The sequence below is a fragment of the Aquarana catesbeiana genome, linkage group LG08, assembly GCF_042186555.1.
Source record: "Aquarana catesbeiana isolate 2022-GZ linkage group LG08, ASM4218655v1, whole genome shotgun sequence".
Taxonomy (NCBI): Eukaryota; Metazoa; Chordata; class Amphibia; order Anura; family Ranidae; genus Aquarana; species Aquarana catesbeiana.
The window spans coordinates 85890214-85913250 of record NC_133331.1 but is presented as its reverse complement, the minus strand read 5'-3'; the positions used below and the strand labels follow the sequence as shown (position 1 = coordinate 85913250).

Below are 23037 nucleotides of genomic sequence, written 5' to 3'. Positions count from 1 at the left end.
TTAAAAAGTGAGAGTCTTTAGAAGGTATATAACACCAAAAAAGTGAAAAAACTTGTGAATGTGTTGATAGAAGATCCACCACTTAGATTGGGGGCTTACCGGAAAGATTGGACACAGATGGGTGTACACCCACTGAGTCAATCTAGCTTGTAACTGTGGGGATCCACGGTGGTATCTGTATAGCGTGAACGTTAATCCAGGTGACCCAGGTACTTGCGAGTATTATATATGGCAAAGGGAATAAATCCACTCAGGCATCCAGAGTATATATGGAAAAAACGTGAAAGTACATAGCGTGATACTGTATAAAGGGTTTAAAACGTATTTATTGAAAGTAAGAACACTCACATTTCAGAAGAAAAACAGCGCTTTTAAAATGCAGATATCTGGCATTTTAAGGATATTTTATGATAAGTGTATCACCAGCACTTTTTTTGTACTACGGATTTAATGTGTATTACTCTAAAGGATCATTATACACATCTATGTATTTTACACACTGGGTTAGAACATGAATATGGGTATTGATTATGTTTACAGCTGTGTATGGTAGCCAATCAACTTCTAACTTCAGCTTGTTCAAAGCTTTGACAAAAAATAAATAAATAAAACTGGAAGCTGATTCGTTTCACCAGACTTTGTACTCTCCAGTTTTAGTAAATTGGCCCCACTGTCTTTCATAGCGATCAAGAAGTATAACATTGATCAAAGATATGTTAGAGACAAGGTACTGTGTTAAGAAATAACAGCTATGGGAATCATTCCTGAGATTCAAAGAGAATAAATGGAGATCCAATTTAGCTAAAAACTTTGGCATAAAATCATTACGTGTATGGAACATCAGTTCAATTAACATAATGGAGTACATACAAGAAACTATTTGGGAGCCTTTTTTTAAGTTTTGGACAGAGTGAAGACGGATTAGAACACCTGCCAGGTCTTTATTGCTACCTCTGCCCCCGTTAGGAAGATTTGCCCTGTTTCCCATTATGATGAAAAGTGAAAGTAAAAGAATATCCCAAATTTTGGGTTGTCCCCAGAATAGTAATAGAGTGGAGTTGTTCCAATGGGGACTCTAGTTCTGGTGACCTGGGGAGTCCCAATGGGTTCCCTTGATTTGCAGGGATTTCCTCTCACTTCCTGTTTTGGCTATAGGACAAGAAGTGAAGGTAATTTTCCCCAATTGGATACAGATGGCAAATAAAGAAAAAAAAACATATAACTCTCCCTTACTCTATCATAAAAAATAATAGTTTTGCCCATAGCTCTACTTTAACCTTTTAAAACGTATTGTTTTGATACATTTTTCATTACTTTGTATTCAAGCATAATTTGGTACAGGACTAGGTTCATGGTTATGGTTCACCTAGGCTATTATTGCATCGTCCTGTATGAGCACAATTGTGGTGTTCACATGATTCTGTTCAATTCATAAATACACATTCATCTCTTGTTCTGTTTGTTTTATCAACTAGTAAGCTAATGTAATGGGGCAGTGTGCTTCCCCCAAAAGATTTCACCTCCCATGGCCCAGGTTTATGCCACCTTTCTAATTATCTGGATAAATGGTACTTAAGGCTGGGTTCACATAAGAGCACACAGCGGCTCACGGCAAGAGTCGGGTAAGTCCTCGTTCTCGAGTTTCAGGTCCAATTTCAGCTTGAATTTTTGGCTTAATTCAGACCTGAAATGGACCAAAAGACGCACAGGGCTCCTGTACAAATCGCATCAGAGCTGCTGCAAATATATGAGATACAGTCAGGTCCATAAATATTGGGACACTGACACAATTCTAATCTTTTTGGCTCTATACACCACCACAATGGATTTTAAATGAAACGAACAAGATGTGCTTTAACTGCAGACTTTCAGCTTTAATCTGAGGGTATATACATCCAAATCAGGTGAACGGTGTAGGAATTACAACAGTTTGTATATGTGCCTCCCACTTTTTAGGGGAACAAAAGTAATGGGACAGATTAACAATCATCCATCAAACTTTCACTTTTTAATACTTGGTTGCAAATCCTTTGCAGTCAATTACAGCCTGAAATCTGGAACGCATAGACATGAGCAGACACTGGGTTTCATCCCTGGTGATGCTCTGCCAGGCCTCTACTGCAACTGTCTTCAGTTTCTGCTTGTTCTTGGGGCAATTTCCCTTCAGTTTTGTCTCCAGCAAGTGAAATGCATGCTCAATCGGATTCAGGTCAGGTGATTGACTTGGCCATTGCATAACATTCCACTTCTTTCCCTTAAAAAACTCTTTGATTGCTTTCACAGTTTGCTTCGGGTCATTGTCCATCTGCACTGTGAAGCGCCGTCCTATGAGTTCTGAAGCATTTTGCTGAATATGAGCAGATAATATTGCCCGAAACACTTCAGAATTCATGCTGCTGCTTTTGTCAGCAGTAACATCATCAATAAATACAAGAGAACCAGTTCCATTGGCGGCCATACATGCCCATGCCATGACACTACCACCACCATGCCTCAATGATGAGGTGGTATGCTTTGGATCATGAACAGTTCCTTTCCTTCTCCTTACTCTTCTCTTCCCATCACTCTGGTACAAGTTGATCTTGGTCTCATCTGTCCATAGGATGTTGTTCCAGAACTGTGAAGGCTTTTTTAGATGTTGTTTTGCAAACTGTAATCTGGCCTTCCTGTTTTTGAGGCACACCAATGGTTTACATCTTGTGGTGAACCCTCTGTATTCACTCTGGTGAAGTCTTCTCTTGATTGTTGACTTTGACACACATACACCTACCTCCTCGAGAGTGTTCTTGATCTGGCCAACTGTTGTGAAGGGTGTTTTCTTCACCAGGGAAAGAATTCTTTGGTCATCCACCACAGTTGTTTTCCGTGGTCTTCCGGGTCTTTTGGTTTTGCTGAGCTCACCAGTGAGTTATTTCTTTTTAAGAATGTTCCAAACAGTTGATTTGGCCACACCTAATGATTTTGCTATCTCTCTGATGGGTTTGTTTTGTTTTTTCAGCCTAATGATGGCTTGCTTCACTGATAGTGACAGCTCTTTGGATCTCATATTGAGAGTTGAGAGCAACAGATTCCAAACGCAAATAGCACACTTGAAATGAACTCTGGACCTTTTATCTGCTCCTTGTAAATGGGATAATGAGGGAATAACACACACCTGGCCATAGAACAGCTGAGCAGGCAATTGTCCCATTACTTTTGGTCCCTTAAAAAGTGGGACGCACATATACAAACTGTTGTAATTCCTACATCGTTCACCTGATTTGGATGTAAATACCCCCAAATTAAAGCTGAAAGTCTGCAGTTAAAGCACATCTTGTTCGATTCATTTCAAATCCATTGTGGTGGTGTATAGAGCCAAAAAGATTAGAATTGTGTCGATGCCCCAATATTTATGGACCTGACTGTATATATGAGATACAGAAAGTATTCAGACCCCCTTAAATTTTTCACTCTTTGTTATATTGCAGCCATTTGCTAAAATCATTTAAGTTAATTTTTTTCCTCATTAATGTACACACAGCACCTCATATTGACAGAAAAACACAGAATTGTTGACATTTTTGCAGATTTATTAAAAAAGAAAAACTGAAATATCACAGGGGGTCTGAATACTTTCCGTCCCCAATATATATATATATGAGATATATGGAGAAACCCGCATCCAATTCGCACTAGTGTGAACCCAGCCTCAAAGGTTTTAATGTTTTAATGAACTGATCATTTCTCAGAATTGGATTTGCAGTCCTTAGCTGGTGATGCTTCATAGAAGAATGCCCAACAGAAACTTTTAAACTGCTAAAATATTAATCAGCTATTTAGCAGTGTTACATGCTTCATTTGATTTTTCTTCTGCCTTAGATATTTATGTCCTGGTATTTAAAGGTGAACATTCTGCAGAGGACCTTTTCTATAGCCCAGTGCGTTAATGCCTCTTATTATACTCTATTACTATTCTGGATAGCCATGGCAGCCACAGCTTACTGGCCTTCACAGCATATGTATAATTGGCTGGAATTACTAAGCTGGCCAAGCTCCTTTTTTTTTGTGTTGCTGCCATCCGCATCAAGGACAGGCACGTGGGCAATGCTGGCTCAAAATCCCAGTAATTCAAATAGATAAAAGGTTTAGCATTAAGCAAACAAATAAATGCTTACCTTTTGGGTTGGTTAAATTCGAATGTCATTCTCAAGCCTCATAAAGCTTTTAACTTGTTAAGGTTCAGTCCAGTGTTTCACTCTATTTCTACTATCACACATTATACAAATATGCATGAACATAAATGCTGCTAGTTTTACAGTTACATTAAAGACTAGCACAGGCATCTATAAAATCTATTTGCAGTTTTATTTGTCCTCTTGATCTGCACAGTGTCTATCCAAATGCTGTTATATTTGAACATCTACACTTACTTCTGTTCCTTCTTAATTGTATTCAGAATTAAACCTAAAACCAAAAATGTAATATATTGCAGCTTGCCAATGATTAAATGTAGTGGCTGCATTTGTTTTATTTTAGGCTTTTTTCCCTCTGTTTTCACCTGGTAATCTAGCCATTAACAGAACTCCTGTATTAAGTGCCTCCTCTCTAGATAAAAGAGCACAGGGGACATCTTTGGACAGCAGCAATATCAGTCCGGGAGGAGGAGAGTGTTCGATGAACTAGCAGACTTGGGTGCATTACCAAATAGAAGCCAAACTCCAGCTCACACTGTTTAAAGAGGAACTTTCATCATTTATGAAAAAATAGAAAGATTGTTTTAGGGATAGAGTGTAGAGTGCAAAAAAACTGCAGTCTGCCAACATCCTATACATAAATATAACAAAAAGATATGTGCACACTGTGCACAAAACCCCTCGTGGACTATGGAGGCAGAACTACATATGAAACTAGATCCTTCAAAAATACATTTTTATTTTGGAAACATCAGATAAAAAGCGGACTCAAGTCCTAATATAATAACATTACATCAAAACATAATACATGTGTAAACATCATGGTAGGCTAATGCTCAAATACCCCTTAGTACCATCAGATACATCCAAAAGCCTGCCGATAATGTAGACCAGATTCAGTCTTTGTGAATTGGTTTAATGAAACCCTACATGTTTCAGACTTATGCCGTGTACACACGAGCGGAATGTTTGACAGAAAAAGTCTGACGGGAGCTTTTCATCGTATATTCCGACCGTGTGTATGCCCCATCGGACTTTTTACGTTGAAAATTTTGATGAACCTAGAAAGAGAACATGTTCTAAATTTTTCAGATGAAACCAATTCCTATCGGGAAAACCACTCGTCTGTATGCTGTTCTGACGAACCAAAAACGATGCATGCTGTGAAGCAAGTATGAGACGGAAGCTATTGGCTACTGGCTATTGAACGTCCATTTTCTAGTCCCGTCCTACGTGTTGTACGTCATTGGTTCTGGACGGTCGGTGTGACTGCGTGTATGCAAGGTGGCTTGAGCGGAATTCCGTCGGAACTCCATCGGCAAAACCTTCAGAGTTTATTCCAACGGGAAAACCGGTTGTCTATATAGGGCATAAGTGTGGTATTTGCATTTTGAAAATATTGCTGTGAACCTACATCATGTGTTAAAAGGAGCTGTCCATGCAAGTGAAACCGGCCATTGTAAGGCTTCAAAAACAAAACACCTTAATAATCCACGCAAAACGGGCAAAAAAGAAAATACATAAAACCAGTTTGTGTCCTGCTTGGTGGAATGGCTGTGTAGTACAGTCAAACAGGGCATAGGGTGGTGCAGGATAGGCGGAACAGTGTGCTTTTATAAGGGCGCTAATGGGTCAAGTCTGCCCCTGTGAAGCCTCTGTTTGAGTATGCTGACTGCGGGCATTTGGTTCATGGCTCCTCCTAAGATACTATCATTCTGGAACATTGTCACAGGGGCGGTGCATTTGCTCCATTTGGGTCCTTTTTAAAACACGCTGTTCCGCTTATCCTGCACCATCCTATGCTCCGTTTGTACCGCACAGCCATTCCACCAAGCAGGACACAAACTGGTTTTATGTATTTTCTTTTTTGCCCCTTTTGGGTGGATTATTAAGTCTCAATACCCACCACTATCCCTGAGGAAGGACTATAAGTCCGAAACGTGTCAGGTTTCATCAAATTCATTCACAAGGGCTGAATCTGGTCTACATTATCGGAAGCCTATTGGATATACAGTATCTGATGGTTCTAAAGGGGTATTTGAGCATTATCTTACCATGATGTTTTGTTGTAATGTCATTTTATTAGGACTTGAGTCCTAAAAAAAATTAAGGACCTAGTTTCTTCATATGTAGTTCTACCTCCATCGTCAATGAGGGGTTTTGTGCAAAGTGTGCACGTATCTTTTTCATTTATGAAAAATGACCAAGCTCTGTCTTCACCCGGGCCAGTTCTTTGCTAGTCTTCAGATCCCTGGTGCTTTCTTCTTGGCCAGCTGTGAGACTTCCTGGTGTTTCACAGCTGGCTCCCCATGCACGGGATGCATTACGCTCACAACCTGGTCCCACAGCTTGCTGGGACATGCAACGTGTCCCCGGAGATTCCCGGGTGGAGGAAAGAGGAGGGCAAATGTCTGTGATTTTTGCCTAGGTGAGAAAAGCAGAAGGAGGAGTGGTTATCTGTCAAAAATAGGTACCCACTCCCAAAAAAAGAAAAAAACTTCCCAGTGATGAAAGAGGAGGGGAGGGGGATCATGAGGAGCATGCAGAACTTGCCATCCTAGGTGAAGTTCCGCTTTAAGCATTTACAACAGTTGTTTCCATTTGGTTTTGCATAATTAAATAAAAGTTGACTATTGTAAGCTCCCATCAGTAGTAAATGGTTTGTTTCATCCCTCTAACTGCTACATCTGCAGGAAAGCTTGTTCTGTTGAAAGACAAGGTTACTGGTTGGTAAACATAAAGGATATTAGCAACAGGTACACTTTATTTGGTATAAAATAAGCATCCACTTACATGAAAGGTCAGGATTATCAACACATTTATGGAGCGGAGTCAGCAACTCTCAAAATTCTACATGATGACAGATGACGAGGGAAGGATCCAGGATTACAGAGCACTCAGCAGCACAATTGGCATTGGTAGCATACAAAGAATCCAGCACCAGAGCTGGGAAGCTCAGGGTGAGAGGCTTACTGACCAGATTACTAGATGAAAATAGAAGAAAGAAAGCCTAAAAAACCCATTAATGCAGCCATCATATTTAAGAATTGGTAAGCTGCAATAAAATAAATGTTTGCTTTAGGGTTTAAAGTGTTACTAAACCCACAATAGTAAAATCCGTCTGTATATGCAGTAAAGAATGCTTGTCATATTTACTGTGGAATCTAAGGGGTTAATCCTCCGCATTGTGCAAAAAGACTGTTTGATCCTCCCCTTCTTCCACAGTCCCCAATCTATCTGCTGATAGTACAGAGCTTTGGGGGTACTCTGCACATGCTCTGTTTGGTATGTATTGCTAGAGAGTTTTTTTTTTTTCTTGGGGAGTGCATGGGATCAGCACAGGACCAATCAGCCCTGTCCAGACAGAGGGTCAGGGATCCTCATAGGACAATAAGGGGAGAATGAAAATTCCTCCTACAAGCTTTAACCAGACACTGATAGAAGTCACAAGACTGTTCTGACTGCTGATGAGGGTATTTAGCAGTTTATATTTACTAGAATAATTGCATCTCCATGTTCTGTGTACTGTGGAGACCAGATATAGTGAGTGCAGGGTCCCGGGTTTAGCAACACTTTAATACCACTTTTATTAATTTAGTCTCCCCAAATAAGGAAAGCTGATATATCTGAAGCCAAATTTCAGAGTGGTGAGGTGTTAGAACCTCTGTTAGGTTTTGTTCCCTGTGTCCCTTAGTGCTTTTTATGTCATTTCCTGTCAGGACAGAATCTAATGGAAAACCTCCACAATAGAGGAACAAAAAATACATTCCTAGTGGGGGCAGCCTAAAAACATCTGACAATGTTTTTACTACTATCTGTGTTTTCCTGACCCAGTAATGTCAGCACATTATACGTTTTTATTTTATTGGTGTCACAGGGACAGGAGTTTAACCATAGTAAAATAAATGCTAGCCGGCAGCACAGCCAGGCAGCACAACATACATTGCAGTGTACTTCCTGGTTTTGAGGCGCGCATACGTGCGTCCCCTGCTGACCTGTGCAGTGATTGGACACAGCATGCGCTTTTCAGCAGGTTACAGCCAATCATTTAGGCTGTATACCTACTGCTCGGCTGTGGCCAATCATTGCACTGATCTGTGTGTTTATAAACACAGGCTCTGACTGGATTTCTCCCTGCCATTCAGAAATCCATGTCACATGGAAACAACCAGATCAGTGAGTAAAAGCAGCAACATACACTTGTTGGGCACACAGTTAACCCCTTGATTACCATCCTGATCACCCCTGTCACCCAGCCAGTGCCATTAGTACAGTGCCAGTGTACAGTATTATCACTGTATTAGTGTCACTAGTTACATCCATGTCCTTCAGTTAGTGTCCCTCCCAGCCATAGTCAGTTAGCGCCAGATTTCCAGCCACACTACACTGTCACAGTCACACTATAAGGCGCAGATCAGTATCTTGATCAGGATTAGAACAATACTAGTGTCCCCAATAGTATAGTGTCCCCAAAAATGCAGCGTTAGCAGGATTAGCCCCCAATCACTGTCAACACTTGTGACATGTAGCAGAATACATTTTGGCCTAAATTTATGAAGAAATTTGATTATTTGTTCTCTTTTATAACAGAAAGTAGAAATAAGGCTGCTTTCACACTGAGGCGCTTTTCAGGTGCTAAAGTGCTAAAAATAGCATCTGCAAAGCGTCCTGAAAGAGCCGCTCAATTCATTCCAATGTGAAAACCCCAAGGGATTTCACACTGGAGCAGTGCGCTTGCAGGACGATCAAAAAAGTCCTGCAAGCAGCATCTTTGGAGCGCTGTAGGAGCGGTGTATTCACTGCTCCTAAAGCACCCCTTCCCATTGAAAACAATGGGGCGGCGCTGCAAACCCGCCGGCAAAGCACCGCTTCAGCAGCGGTTTTAACCCTTTTTCGGCCGCTAGCGGGGGTTAAACTGCCCCGCTACCGGCCGAATAGCGCTGCTAAAACAACAGTAAATATAGCGCCGCTTTACCGCCAGCGCCCGCCTGCCCTCCTCAGTATGAAAGTAGCCTAATTGTTTTATTTTTTTCAAAATCATCGGTCATTTTTTGTTTATATGATAAAAAATGTTAAAAACGCAGAGGTGATCAAAAACCCCCAAAAGAAAGCTCTATTTGTGTGGGAAAAAAAAAATTATAAATTTCATTTGTGTACAGTGATGCATGACCAAGCAATTACGAGTAGTTAAGTGTTAAATATGGTCATGAAGGGGTATAGCCTTCCGGAGGTCTAGTCATTAACTCTTCTCAACTCTTTTCATGACTAAAAAAAAAAAAGTTAGCTGGAGTTGGACATAAAGAGGTACTGCAGTCTGCTCACATAATTTGTAATAAAAACATCTTTACCACTCTGAAGCTTCCCTCCAACCACCTTGCATATTATTTTATATATAATACTGTGATTCTGTACTTGCCAAATATGCTGCAGAAATCTCCCTCCACTGAGTCTGGCTACAGCCATTTTAACTGTGGGCAGCTGAAGCTGCTGCCTGTTCACTTCCTGGATTTACACAGACACACAGAAGCATACCTACAGCTATGCAGCCCTGCAGCTCTGTTTGGCCCTCTTATGACTCATCCCCCCTCTCTTCCTAGCAAACTCTCAGGAGAGAGAGAGCTGTGCATGATGTTATAAGCCTAGGCTTTTTATCAGACAAGAAAGAGGAAGTGGGCTGTATAAAGTATTTACTGGCATAAAAAAAAGTTTTACCATCTAAAGTTAAAACAAAAAGGACAGAAGATTTAATAGATGGAAAGATGAAAAAGTGACTGAAGTTCCGCTTTAAATATTTTATCTAGTTTTCAGGTAGTATATTGGATTTCTTCTACAGTCCATCCCATTGAAGCCTGCCTTTAGAAACCACATCCAGAAGATGTGTGTTAAACAAAAGCTGTCTGGAAAACATTGCTGCTAAGTTAACCCACTCATGACCAGAGGTCAATGATGACTAGATGCAAGGGAGAATTTAGCAGTGCCAGCACTGTTGGTAAACTTAACAATAACTGACTATGACTGACCAATTTACATTTAAAATGTTGATATATTTTTAACCACTTCAGCCCCGGAGGAATTTACCCCCTTCCTGACCAGAGCACTTTTTGCGATTCTTCGGCACTGCGTCGCTTTAACTGACAATTGCGCGGTCGTGCGACGTGGATCCCAAATAAAATTGATGTCCTTTTTTTCCCCACAAATAGAGCTTTCTTTTGGTGGTATTTGATCACCTCTGTGGTTTTTATTTTTTGTGCTCTAAACAAAAAAATAGCGATAGTTTTGAAAAAAAAAGCATTATTTTTTACTTTTTGCTATAATAAATATCCCCAAAAAAATATGTTAAAAAACATTTTTTTCCTCAGTTTAGGCTGATACGTATTCTTCTACATATTTTTGGCAAAAAAAAAATCGCAATAAGCGTTTATTGATTTGTTTGCGCAAAAGTTATAGTGTCTACAAAATAGGGGATAGTTTTATGGCATTTTTATTGATAATTTTTTTTTTTACTAGTAATGGCGGTGATCAGCAATTTTTATCATGACTGCGACATTATTGTGGACACATAGGACAATTTTGACACATTTTTGGGACCATTGGCATTAATACAGCGATCAATGCTAAAAAATTGCATTGATTACTGTAAAAATGTCACTGGCAGTGCAGGGGTTAACCACTAGGTGGCTCTGTAGGGGTTAGGTGTGTCCTAGGGAGTGATTCTAACTGTGGGGGGGAGGGGCTGTGTGTGACACGTCACTGATCAGTGCTCCCAATTACAGGGAGAACTGATCAGTGACAGTGTCACTAGGCAGAACGGGGAGATGATTGTTTACATCAGCATCTTCCCATTCTTCCTCACCGTGAGACGATCGCGGGTATCCCCGCTTGCGCGCCCGCGAGCCGCCTCTTAAAGGGCAACGTGAAGGTACGTTAATCTGCCTGTGCGTGCCCTTCTGCAGCAGTATATCTGCGTGAGGTGGTCGGGAAGCGGTTAAAGGATAGAAAAGGTTGTTGTTTGGTACATCACTTTAAATAAAAATGCAATGCTCTGTTTTTGTGTTTTAGGGCTGACAAATGTGCAAACATTAACAAAAAAAAACAAAACAATTTTTGAGTTTAATGCATTATTGCATAGCTCCCATCTGTCCCTGATTTGGAACCCTCTTTCCTCCTCATTTTGGTCTGATCTATATAGTTGATTATATAGAATTAATTATTTATCTTTCAAGTGTTAAACGCTTCATCCAATTTTTAAATTGCTGCATTTAGAAATTTCAAAAGCCAGTATCAAGGAACAGTAGTGGTGAAAAAAAAGCAGTTATTGTTATTATTAAAGTAGAACTTTAAAATAGTCAAAACTTTTATTCTCATTCTGAATATAGTAATAAGGGTTCTAACCGTTTTTTTTTTTTTTGTTTGTTTTTTTGTTTTGCTTGTTTGTTTTTTTGGTCATCTTTGTCTTATTTGGGAGATTTCCCTTCATTTCCTGTCCAAAAGCCAAAGCAGGAAGTGGGAGGAAATCTCTGCAATTCAAGGGAATCCCTCAACCCCCCCAGGTCACCAGAATTGGTGTCCCCATTGGAAGATTTCCCCTTTTCTGAGGACAAGCCAAAATGTGAGATTTTATTTTAATTTCACGTTCAATGATAACGGTAAACAAGACAAACAGAGTGTGAATCTCCCTAAGGGGCACAAACAGAAATAAAAACTGACACTCTATCCAAAACTAAAAAAAAGTATCACTGTTAGTTATACTTTAATAATACAACTGTACAGTGCCTTGAAAAAGTATTCATACCCCCTTGAAATTTTTCACATTTTATCATGTTACAACCAAAAACGTAAATGTATTTTATTGGGATTTTATGTGATAGACCAACACAAAGTGGCACATAATTGTGAAGTGGAAGAAAAATGATAAATGGTTTTCAATGTTTTTTATAAATAGATATATCTGAAAAATGTGGCATGCATTTGTATTCAGCCGCCTTTACTCTGATACCCCTAACTACAATCTAGTGGAGTCAATTGCCTTCAGAAGTCACCTAATTAATAAGTAGAGTCCACCTGTGTGTAATTTAATCTCAGTATAAATACAGCTGTTCTGTGAAGCCCTCAGAGGTTTGTTAGAGAACCTTAGTGAACAAACAGCATCACTAAGGACAAGGAACACACCAAACAGGTCAGGGATAAAGTTGTGGAGAAGTTTAAAGCAGGGTTACATTATAAAAAAATATCCTAAGCTTTGAACATCTCACAGAGCACTGTTTAATTCATCATCCGAAAATGGAAAGAGTATGGCACAACTGCAAACCTACCAAGACAATGCCATCCACCTAAACTGGCAGGCTGGGCAAGAAGAGCATTATTTAGAGAAAGAGCCAAGAGACTCATGGTAACTCTGGAGGAGCTGCAGAGATCCACAGCTCAGGTGGGAGAATCTGTCCACAGGGCAACTATTAGTTGCGCACTCCACAAATCTGTCCTTTATGGAAGAGTGGCAAGAAGAAAGCCATTGTTGAATGAAAGCCATAAGAAGTCCTGTTTGCAGTTTGTGAGAAGCCATGTGGGGGACACAGCAAATATGTGGAAGAAGGTGCTCTGGTCAGATGAGACCAAAAATTGAACTTTTTGGCCCAAAAGCAAAACGCTATGTGTGGCGGAAAACTAACACTGCACATCACCCTGAACACACCAACCCCACCGTGAAACATGGCGGTGGCAGCATCATGTTGTGGGAAGGTTTACTTTAGCAGCGACAGGGAAGCTGGTCAGAGTTTATGGGAAGATGGATGGAGCCAAATACAGGGCAATCTTAGAAGAAAACCTGTTAGAGTCTGCAAAAGAGACTGGGGTGGAAGTTCACCTTCTAGCAGGACAACAACCCTAAAAATTCAGCCAGAGCTACAATGGAATGGTTTAGTTCAAAGAATATGCGTGTATTAGATTAGCCCAGTCAAAGTCCAGACCTAAATCCAATTAAAAATCTATGGCAAGACTTGAAAATTGCTGTTCACAGATACTCTTAATCCAATCTGACAGAAATTGAGTTATTTTGCAAGGAAGGATGGGCAAAAATGTCACTCTCTAGATGTGCAAAGCTGGTAGAGACATCCCTAAAAAGACTTGCAGCTGTAATTGCAGTGAAAGGTGGTTCTACAAAGTATTGACTCAGGGGGGCTGAATACAAATGCTCGCCACACTTTTCACATATTTATTTGTAAAAAATGTTGAAAACCATTTATCATTTTCCTTCCACTTCACAATTGTGCTGGTCTATCACATGAGATCCCAATGAAATACATTTACAATTTTGGTTGTAACATAACAAAATGTGAAAAATTTCAAGGGGTATGAATACTTTTTCAAGGCACTGTATATGAGAGTTACACTATTAAATAGATGGCACCATAGAGGAACTCTGCAACCTGAAGGTAGCAGCATTTATGTGCAGGCTGTAAGTTTTCATTTTTATTAATAAAGCACCCAGCCTGCATGTGATGACTAGATAAGAGCTGACATAGTGATCACATGATCGGAAACCACTCTGATTGGGGATTCCAGTTGTCAGTGATAGCTGGTATTGAGAGTCAGCAGCTGTTCCATGTAGTGGCTGATGGCATTCAAAGGAGAGTAAAAACTGGGCATTTTGCTGGGGTTACATGAACAATTGATTGCGGACAAGGAAGGTCTTTTGCTATAGCGGAGGAGCCCGGTCTGCTGCCTTCTGCCTTCTTACCTCTTCTCTTCTGATGTTGACACGACGCTCTCTCCGGCTGGAATGCACTCTGGGCGCTCCGCTCTGACTTATATAGGCGGTGATCCCGCCCCCTTATGCCGTCACAGTCCCTGGGCATGCTGGGACTGTGACGTTTTAGGGGGCGTGGTCATCACCCGATGACCACGCCCCCTTATGCCGTCACAGTCCCAGCATGCAGAAGGCAGCAGACCGGGCTCCTCCACTACAGCAAAAGAGCAGAAGATAGCGGAGGAGCCCGGCAGAAGACCCAGGGAGCGTGGAGAAGAACCGGGAAGACCCCCGAAGTCGGAAGAGGACCCCTGAAGCCGGAAGAAGACCCCCGGAGCTGTCTAATAAATTACTTTAAAAATCTGTGTAATGTTTTTTTTATTGACACTTTTTCCCTAGGTGAATGGGTAGGGGTACCATGTACCCCATACTCATTCACATAGGGTGGGGGGCCGGGATCTGAATAAGCCCCCCTGCCCGCCCAGCCACATTCAACAGATTCTCCCATGCACACACACACACACACTGCTTCTGGATTAAGCTGCAAACTCTTGTCACATGGCTCTTTTATGCAGTCTCACTCCTTTGCTTTAATGTAAATGGACAAGGATGTGTTGGAACCGCTTTGCACTATCACAAGGCAGGATTCAGAATATAACAATATTAGCAACTACAGCAATTTGGCTAATTGGGCAGCCAGGTGCAGAAGATGCATGCTAGGATTAAAAGTTGGAACCACTTGGCATCTGTCCTCTAAGACAGTTTAAATGTAAGCTCTGTTGTTTAATGGAAATATGTATTCACATTTATTTTGAAGAAAGAAGCAGGACAAGGCAGTAACACCGGGTCATTCTCCTTTTTTTTAAGGAATCAAACTTTACATCAAAGCTATCAGAAAGCACACTGGCAGCCCAGCTCTCTGGTAGCTTTGATGTAAAGTGTTTCTCCACAAAAAAGAAGATTGGCCTGCTGTCAGTACCTATCCTGCTTTTTTTTCTTCAAAAGGATTATAATGCTGAATTTGTAAATGGTGAGCCCATGGGATATGCAGACAGAATGCCTACAGATGAGGTAGCAATAACCTATTGAGTTCATGTCAGAATAGAACATATTCCTCCTTTCCAGCAAGTGGCTGTGGGTGCCTTTATATAACTATGTTATCATTCTTTTATGCATTCATATTTAATTATTTAAGTTCAGGATTTAAAAAAAAAAAGTTTAAAACTATTTTTGTAGAAAAATACACTATGTGGCCAAAATGTTGTGGAGAGTAGACAATTGATCTTGTTTGACACACCATTGTAAAACAATAAGTAATAATAAAGCATTACCTTCCCCTTCTCTTCTGGCTCTAAAAACCTTCATTCTTAGAAGGCTTTCCACAAAAATTTGAAGCGTGTCTGTGGAAATTTTGTGCCCATTCAGTCAAAAGAATAAATCTGAGGTCAGGTAGGATGTCCTACCTCACAACTGGCATTCCAATGCATCCCTGAGTGCTCCTTAGGGTTCAGGTCAGAGCTTTGTGCAGGCCTCTCAAGATCTACACCACACTGGTTAAACCTGGTCTTTGTGCAGAGGGACACAGTCATACTGGAATTGAAATAGGACTTTCCTAAACTGTTGCCACAAGGCTCTCTAAAATATCTTTGTATGCTGTAGCTCAGGGCTGGATTAACATAGGGGCTATTGGAGCTGCAGCACCAGACCCCTACCATAATATAGGCCCTGGCTGTAGGGTTGCCACCTCATCCCTTTAAACCCGAACACATATTAATTACACAGGTTCTGTGGCTGATTAAGGTGGTAAAACTTTTACTGCCTTACCTGCATTCAATTAGCCACAGAACCTGTGTAATTAATATCTGTTCAGGTTTAAAAGGATGAGGTGGCAACTCTAGCTGGCTGGCCAGATTCACTGTCACCGCTACTTTCTGTCACTAGTAAACACAGAAGCCCGGTTTCAGCCCGGTGACAGCGTGCTGCTCCCTCAGAACTTCCCTGCACAGCACTCAGGGTGGACACAGACACAGCTGCCAAGGCACTGGACGTGTAATGGGCATCTGAGAAATAGCCTGGTGCTCGAATGCCGATGCCCCCTGCTGGACGATCTCACTGCCGGCCGCTGCTGCTGCTGTCTAGTGAAGGAGAGGCAGAGCCACAAATGGACTGTGTGGGAGGCTGAGACTGACTGCTTCTGAGATGAGGTGGGGGGGGGTGAGGTGAGGGGGGGGGTTCCGTTTGTGCAAACGTGAGGGCAGTGGGAAGGCAGGGCTCAAAGCTGAAGCAGCAGATTTCAGAGCTTAGCTGATGAGGGATGTGTATTATGCTCTCCTGAACCCAGCGCTCTGTGTATTACGCTCTCCTGAACCCAGCACTCTGTGTATTATGCTCCCCTGAACCCAGCGCTCTGTGTATTATACTCTCCTGAACCCAGCACTTTGTATATTACACTCTCCTGAACCCAGCGCTCTGTGTATTACGCTCCTTTGAACCCAGCGCTCTGTGTATTACGCTCTCCTGAACCCAACACTCTGTGTATTATGCTCCCCTGAACCCAGCGCTCTGTGTATTACACTCTCCTGAACCCAGCGCTCTGTGTATTATTATTTTTATACGTTGAGTTGGAAATGCATCACACGACCACTGTGATTGGCTGTCACAGTGGTCACAAGATCGGGAGCCGGGCCTGCCAGTTGATGATAATTGGTGCGGCCTGAGAGCTGTCTTTGACAGCTTGGTCACTGTGTTGTTAGCGTGCAGTGAGTGCGCTCTCAGCACAGAAAGCTCTGCAGCTCATGGACGCATATGTACAGCATGTGGGCGTTAAAGCCCAACCTTTTGCTGCTGGACATATGGGTTACATGGGTGGAAAGAGGTTAAAGAATATATCTTAACTTTCATCGGCACATTGAGCTGTGGACATACATGCCAGACCAAACTTCTCTGACTGTAAATTGTAGGCACATAAGCTTTGGCAACCAAGGAAACACTTCTTTTAAGCAGAACATTTTCTCTACTGGTCATATCCTGGCCAAAATGATTATGACCATGTGTAAATTAGTGTTTCAGTTGATAATGACAGGAGGGTGGGGATCGTGGTCGATGACTATTGAGGGGAAACAATGCCTCTTCCCTTTGCCGCCTTTAGGCTGGATTCACACCTATGCATTTTTTGTGCTTTTTGCATTTTGCAGATTTGCACTACAGATCGCGTTCCATAGGAAACCATGTTAAATGGACTCTAGTGCAAATCTGCAAAATGCAAAAAGCACAAAAAATGCATAGGTGTGAATCCAGCCTTAGACAGGGACCTACTATGCCTGATGGGAGATCCAGCCTTGTGGATGTGTATGGATCATGTATTCCAGTTAAGCATTGCAAAGTAGCTTTGGAACATTAACAGATCATGTGCTGCAAGGAAACCACATTTCCATATAAAATGATATATTGCCCTAGGCAAGGAAGTTGCACATAAAATTGATGCATATTTATGTCAAGTGCATCTTGGAAGAGATAGTTAATCCTGCAAGCCAGGAATCACGAACGCCTTGCTATTATTAGAGCTGGTAATTATGAACCAATAATTATCAGCATCAGTTCATCTCTTTTGTTAACTTTGAAGCTACTTTATTTTGCAAGTCTACGGTTGACCTTATCATACACTGAGATTGTAATTACAGCTTTTGAGCGTGAAAATATTGCTTTTCTCATCTAAGAAATTATATTGAATGCATTAACTAATTAAATGTTTTAGCCTTGTTTCTAGAATCATATATATAGCTACAACTTTTCACAGTAGGTATACATCAAAATAAAAAAAGGATTCTATAGCTAGTAGTAAATTATTCTCTTTTCTAATAGATAATATCTAATTACTGTTGACATAAAGAGGTGCCTATTATTCAAAAGCTATTGCTTTTTAGCCATTAAAGCCCAGCTCAAAAATTAGCTTGTGCAATGGGGCTGTGCCCGCACTGCACAGATGAATTGCTTGTTTGTGTTTAGGGGAATAAAAAAAAAAAGGAAATATACAGTACTTACTCAATAATTTGTTCCTTCCCGCACCTAGACTTGTCCCTGCAGCTTCTGCACCCCATGCTTTAGCGGTCTAGGATCCTGCTGTAATAAAAACCAAAAGTAGGGTGCATAACCCTGCTCTGGATGTGAGAATGCCAAGGGACATTCCACCTCCAGATCGTAAGAGAGTGTCACCTGCAGAGGGGAGAGGATTGAAGGAGAGTGCTGCCTGGAGAAAAGGAATGTTGCATTTGGGATTTCATTTCTCTTAAGCAGATTAGAAAGAAAACACAAGTATCTGCAATGTAATGAATTTTATTTGAGGCTATTTTCATACAAATGGCACTTTGTTAGAGTACTGTCATTATACTAGAAAATTAGGATTGGATTACGTGTGGGCATACGTGTTTTAAAGTGTAATTAAATCCAAAATGAAAAAAAGGAATATGCTGCAGCTTACCAGTCCTTAGATGTGGTGGCTGCAGTGGTTTTCTTTTTTCAGGATTTTTTTCCACCTGGTAGTCCTGTGAATAATACAATTCCTGTTCTAGGAAGGCTATACTCTCTCATTTAACTGTACATAGTCACAATTTCACTATCATGGATTGTTTACCACTAAACAGAGTAGCAATCTAATAAACCTTTGTAAATCGCATCTAAAATCTATCCACTTTCATCATTTACCACATTCTAAATTATTTTTCAGGAGTCCTAATCTGGATGCAGCTAAGGGTATTACGCATAATAATATAATGGAGGCCATGGAGTAATACAATCGGTCAAGGCATATTTACTAATCATATTTTAAAGCATGCCATTTTCACTTTAAATTCAAAACTTTAAGCACATTAATCCTTAAAGCTAAAATAATTTGAATAGACTAGAGATGAGCAAATATACCATAAAAAATATTTAGAGGTCAAACAGTCACACCTGATGGGTTTTACTTCCTCTTTGTTTCCCTGCAAAGGTAAAGCATAATGGGCTACTAGGCATCGCATAGCAGCCCATTATGTGTCACTTACCTGAAACCGAAGTCTGCGATCTCCCCGATTTCTTCACTGGCAGGAAGCGTCCATTCTTCACCCCTCTTACTTTCGGGGCCGCAAACTCCGGCTTTGTGACTGGCCGGAGTCGCGTGACGTCACTCCCGCGCATGCGCATGGGAGCCGCCAGTCACGGCACGACCCCAGCTTGAAACGGCACAGCGTGCCCTTTCAAGAGTGCGCAAGCGCCGAATACAGCATAGTTCGGGGACATAGTAAATAAACCTACACGGTTTAGGAGATATTTCAAGCACCTACAGGTAAGCCTTAATCTAGGCTTACCTGTAGGTGATAGGGGTCTTTAAGGGTTTACAACCACTTTAAAGAGTAAGTAAACCCCGATGGGTTTTACTTCCTCTCCCCGCAAGGCCTGCAAATTAAAAGCATAATAGGCTAGCATGCATCGCATACTAGTCCATTATATGACACTTGCCTGCAAACTAAGTCCGTGCTGCGCCCTGTGCAGGCTGCGTCCATCTTCATCCCTCTTCCTTCTGGGGCTGCGAGTCTGTGATTGGCCGGTTCGCGTGTGACGTCACTCCCGCGCATGCACGCGGGAGCCGTCATTTACGGCACACGCTGGGGGATGAAACGGCACAGTGGTCTGTTTCTTCACAGCGCATGCGCTGATGACGACATTGACACACTACAAGTGAAATATCTCCTAAATGGCGCACGTTTAGGAGATATTTCCACTATCTATAGGTAAGCCTTATTCTGGGCTTACCTATAGATAAAAGTAAGACAAAAGGGTTTACAACCACTTTAAAAGAAAGTATAAAAAAGCAGCATTTGTTGCAAAATTCACCTTCATGTCCTCAGTCTGACATCCAGCATCATTCATCATTCATCCCAATTTCTCTGAGTCCATTCTGTCATGACCCCACACCAGCCTGTGACTGGACAATGAAAGAGAAGCAGCACCTTATGAGCTTCTCTCTGTCACTCTGCTATTATCTCCCATTATCAAACTCCTTGTTGGCAAATGACCTGAATTCCTCCTTGTATTTCTTCCTCTACACTCAAAGTCTTGTTTTTTTTTGTTTAAAAATAAAATGAGAAATAATAAGAAACATATTTACCTGCTCTGTGCAGTGGTTTTACACAGAGCAGCCCTGATCCTTCTCTTTTCGGGTCCCTCGCTGGCGCTCGTGGTCCCTCCCTGCTGCCAAATGCCCCCACAGCAAGCAGCTGTGTGTCCATTCAGACGTGGAGCAATAGCTCGGCCCCGTCCACTCTCTCCTCATTGGCTCACTGACTTTGACAGCAGCGGGAGCCAATGGCACCCGCCTTGTGTCTCAGCCAATGAGGAGGGAGAGTTCCGGACAACCGAGCCTCTCATGCAACATCACTGGATTGAGCTGGGGCTCCGGTAAGTATTAGGGGGGCTGAGGGAGCTGCTGCACATAGGTTTTGTATAATGCATAAAAAACTTCTGCCTTTAGAACCACTTCAAGCTCTACTGTACATAAACTTTAAGAGGCTATCAGGTCAAAACAGATTCTTGCATTGCATGCACTAAAAAAAAATACATTTAATCATGTATTATCAGACATCCCAACCTGCAAAAACTCATTTCATGGAGGTGGCAAACTCATTTCAGGAAGATGATGCTTCGTGCCTGGTGCCGACAACCCCCTCTATGCATAATTAAATGCAGCTATACCAGTGCCCATGAAATAGAGCTCAGGTGTGCACTGAGTACAGAGTTCAGGTTTTAGGAGTGCGCTACGTACAGAGTGTAGGGTTCAGCAGGGGACATTAGGGATCAGTGTGGAGAGAGGGGACGTTGGGGATCAGTGTGGAGAGAGGGGACATTGGGGATCAGTGTGGAGAGAGGGGACATTGGGGATCAGTGTGGAGAGAGGGGACATTGGGGATCAGTGTGTAGAGAGGGGACATTGGGGATCAGTGTGTAGAGAGGGGACATTGGGGATCAGTGTGGAGAGAGGGAACATTGGGGATCATTGTGGAGAGAGGGGACATTGGGGATCAGTGTGGAGAGAGGGGACATTGGGGATCAGTGTGGAGAGAGGGGACATTGGGGATCAGTGTGGAGAGAGGGAACATTGGGGATCAGTGTGGAGAGAGGGGACATTGGGGATCAGTGTGGAGAGAGGGAACATTGGGAATCAGTGTGGAGAGAGGGGACATTGGGGATCAGTGTGGAGAGAGGGGACATTGGGGATCAGTGTGTAGAGAGGGGACATTGGGGATCAGTGTGTAGAGAGGGGACATTGGGGATCAGTGTGTAGAGAGGGGACATTGGGGATCAGTGTGGAGAGAGGGGACATTGGGGATCAGTGTGGAGAGAGGGGACATTGGGGATCAGTGTGGAGAGAGGGGACATTGGGGATCAGTGTGGAGAGAGGGGACATTGGGGATCAGTGTGGAGAGAGGGGACATTGGGGATCAGTGTGGAGAGAGGGGACATTGGGGATCAGTGTGGAGAGAGGGGACATTGGGGATCAGTGTGGAGAGAGGGGACATTGGGGATCAGTGTGGAGAGAGGGGACATTGGGGATCAGTGTGGAGAGAGGGAACATTGGTGCTATTTGGGGGGGGGGGTGATGTTCAGTGTATGCATGCAGTGTACACTGTGTGAGTGCAGTGTGCTCTGTGTGACTGTTCTGTGCATGTTGAGTGTCATATACCACAGTGCACTTGGTTTACCTGGAGTACTGATTTCCGGACATGTCCATTACAGGTGGGGTAGAGCAGCCCCCCTGGAACAGCAGAGGAACACAGCAGAGGAACACAGCTCTAAGCAGCATACTGCACGAACTGGAGGCGGGACAGTGTCCCGGGACCGACAGCCAATAGGAAGCCAGAGGGGTGTGTATACTATTTATGGGCAGAGAGGGGACATTCACATTGCAGGGCATGACTAGTGGCAGTAGATTGCTGGGTAGGGCTGGCTGAAATAGAAGATTAAAAAGGGGATGTTTAAAAGGAGATTAAAAAGGGGATGTTTGCTCATAGGAGACAGGAGTAGGCGTTCTCTCTCAGAACAGCAACCACACTGAAGGCTTACCAGAGCAGGGAGGGTTTTGTACCGCTGGGAGAGGAGTGCTGTCACTTGGAAACAGAGAAGCTGGGATTTTCTGTTTATAAGTGACAGCAGTGAGCAGAGAAGCGAGGGATCAGCACCGAAGGTGACGTAACGCCTTGCAGGTGACGTAAAGCCTTGCATCTGCCTGTCACTCAGCCACAGACAGAACACAGAGCAGCCCGAGCGGCTGTACTCCATTCGGCTGCTTGGGCTGCTCTGCCTTCTGTCTGTGGCTGAGTGACAGGCCCAGCCGGGAGATTGCCCAGCGCTCGCGGGTGATCGGAAGCCCGCAGCCAAATGCGGGAGACTCCCGCAAGTCACGGAAGACTTAGGATGTCTGTATTATTAATTACAGAGCTGCATTAATGTGTTGTCTTTTACATCTGCCTAGAGTTCAGTGCTACCATACACTGGTGCTTGGAATATGGAATATATATATCATATACCCCACATGTGTTGGTGCAAGTGCAGTTCATGGTACTTAGTCAGCAAGTTTCCTTTCTTTATTCCAATAGATTTTTTCTGAAAAAAAGTTGGCATACATATTCGGTAGTTACCTTCAGTGGTGTAACTAGAACCTTCAGGACCCCGATACAAGAAACCATGAAGGGCCCCCCTGACCCCCGGACAGGGCCCTTTCCTCCGAGCCCGGTGGCGGAACAACAGGGCCCGGTCGCAAGTGGGTGGCTGCATATAAAGGAACCAATTTCTCCCCCTGCTTCTCCCCCTCTCCCTCCTGCAGGCATTCAGTGGCTGCAGGAGGAAAATGGAGAGATCAGTTCCTCCATGCCAGTGTTTCTCAGTCTTTTTCCAGTCAGGGCACCCTTTAAGTATACCCCTAAGTGAATGGGGCTGCACTGTAACCACCCTGCAACTGTGTGCATAGCATGCACTTACAGCATAGTGATGATGCATTTAAGGGATTAAAACAGGCCGTCAGGAGGCAACATATTGCCTCTTTACCTGCTGTCAAATGCCTCTGAAAAGCGATCTCAGCATGAATCACTT

At 42.6% G+C, this 23037-nt stretch overlaps 1 protein-coding gene across 4 annotated transcripts in view; it reads left to right on the top strand.

The window, feature by feature from the left end:
- ADGRA1 (adhesion G protein-coupled receptor A1) overlaps positions 1-23037 on the top strand; it is a 1332527-nt gene that overhangs the window by 498487 nt on the left and 811003 nt on the right. The gene's annotated exons all lie outside the window — the stretch shown is intronic.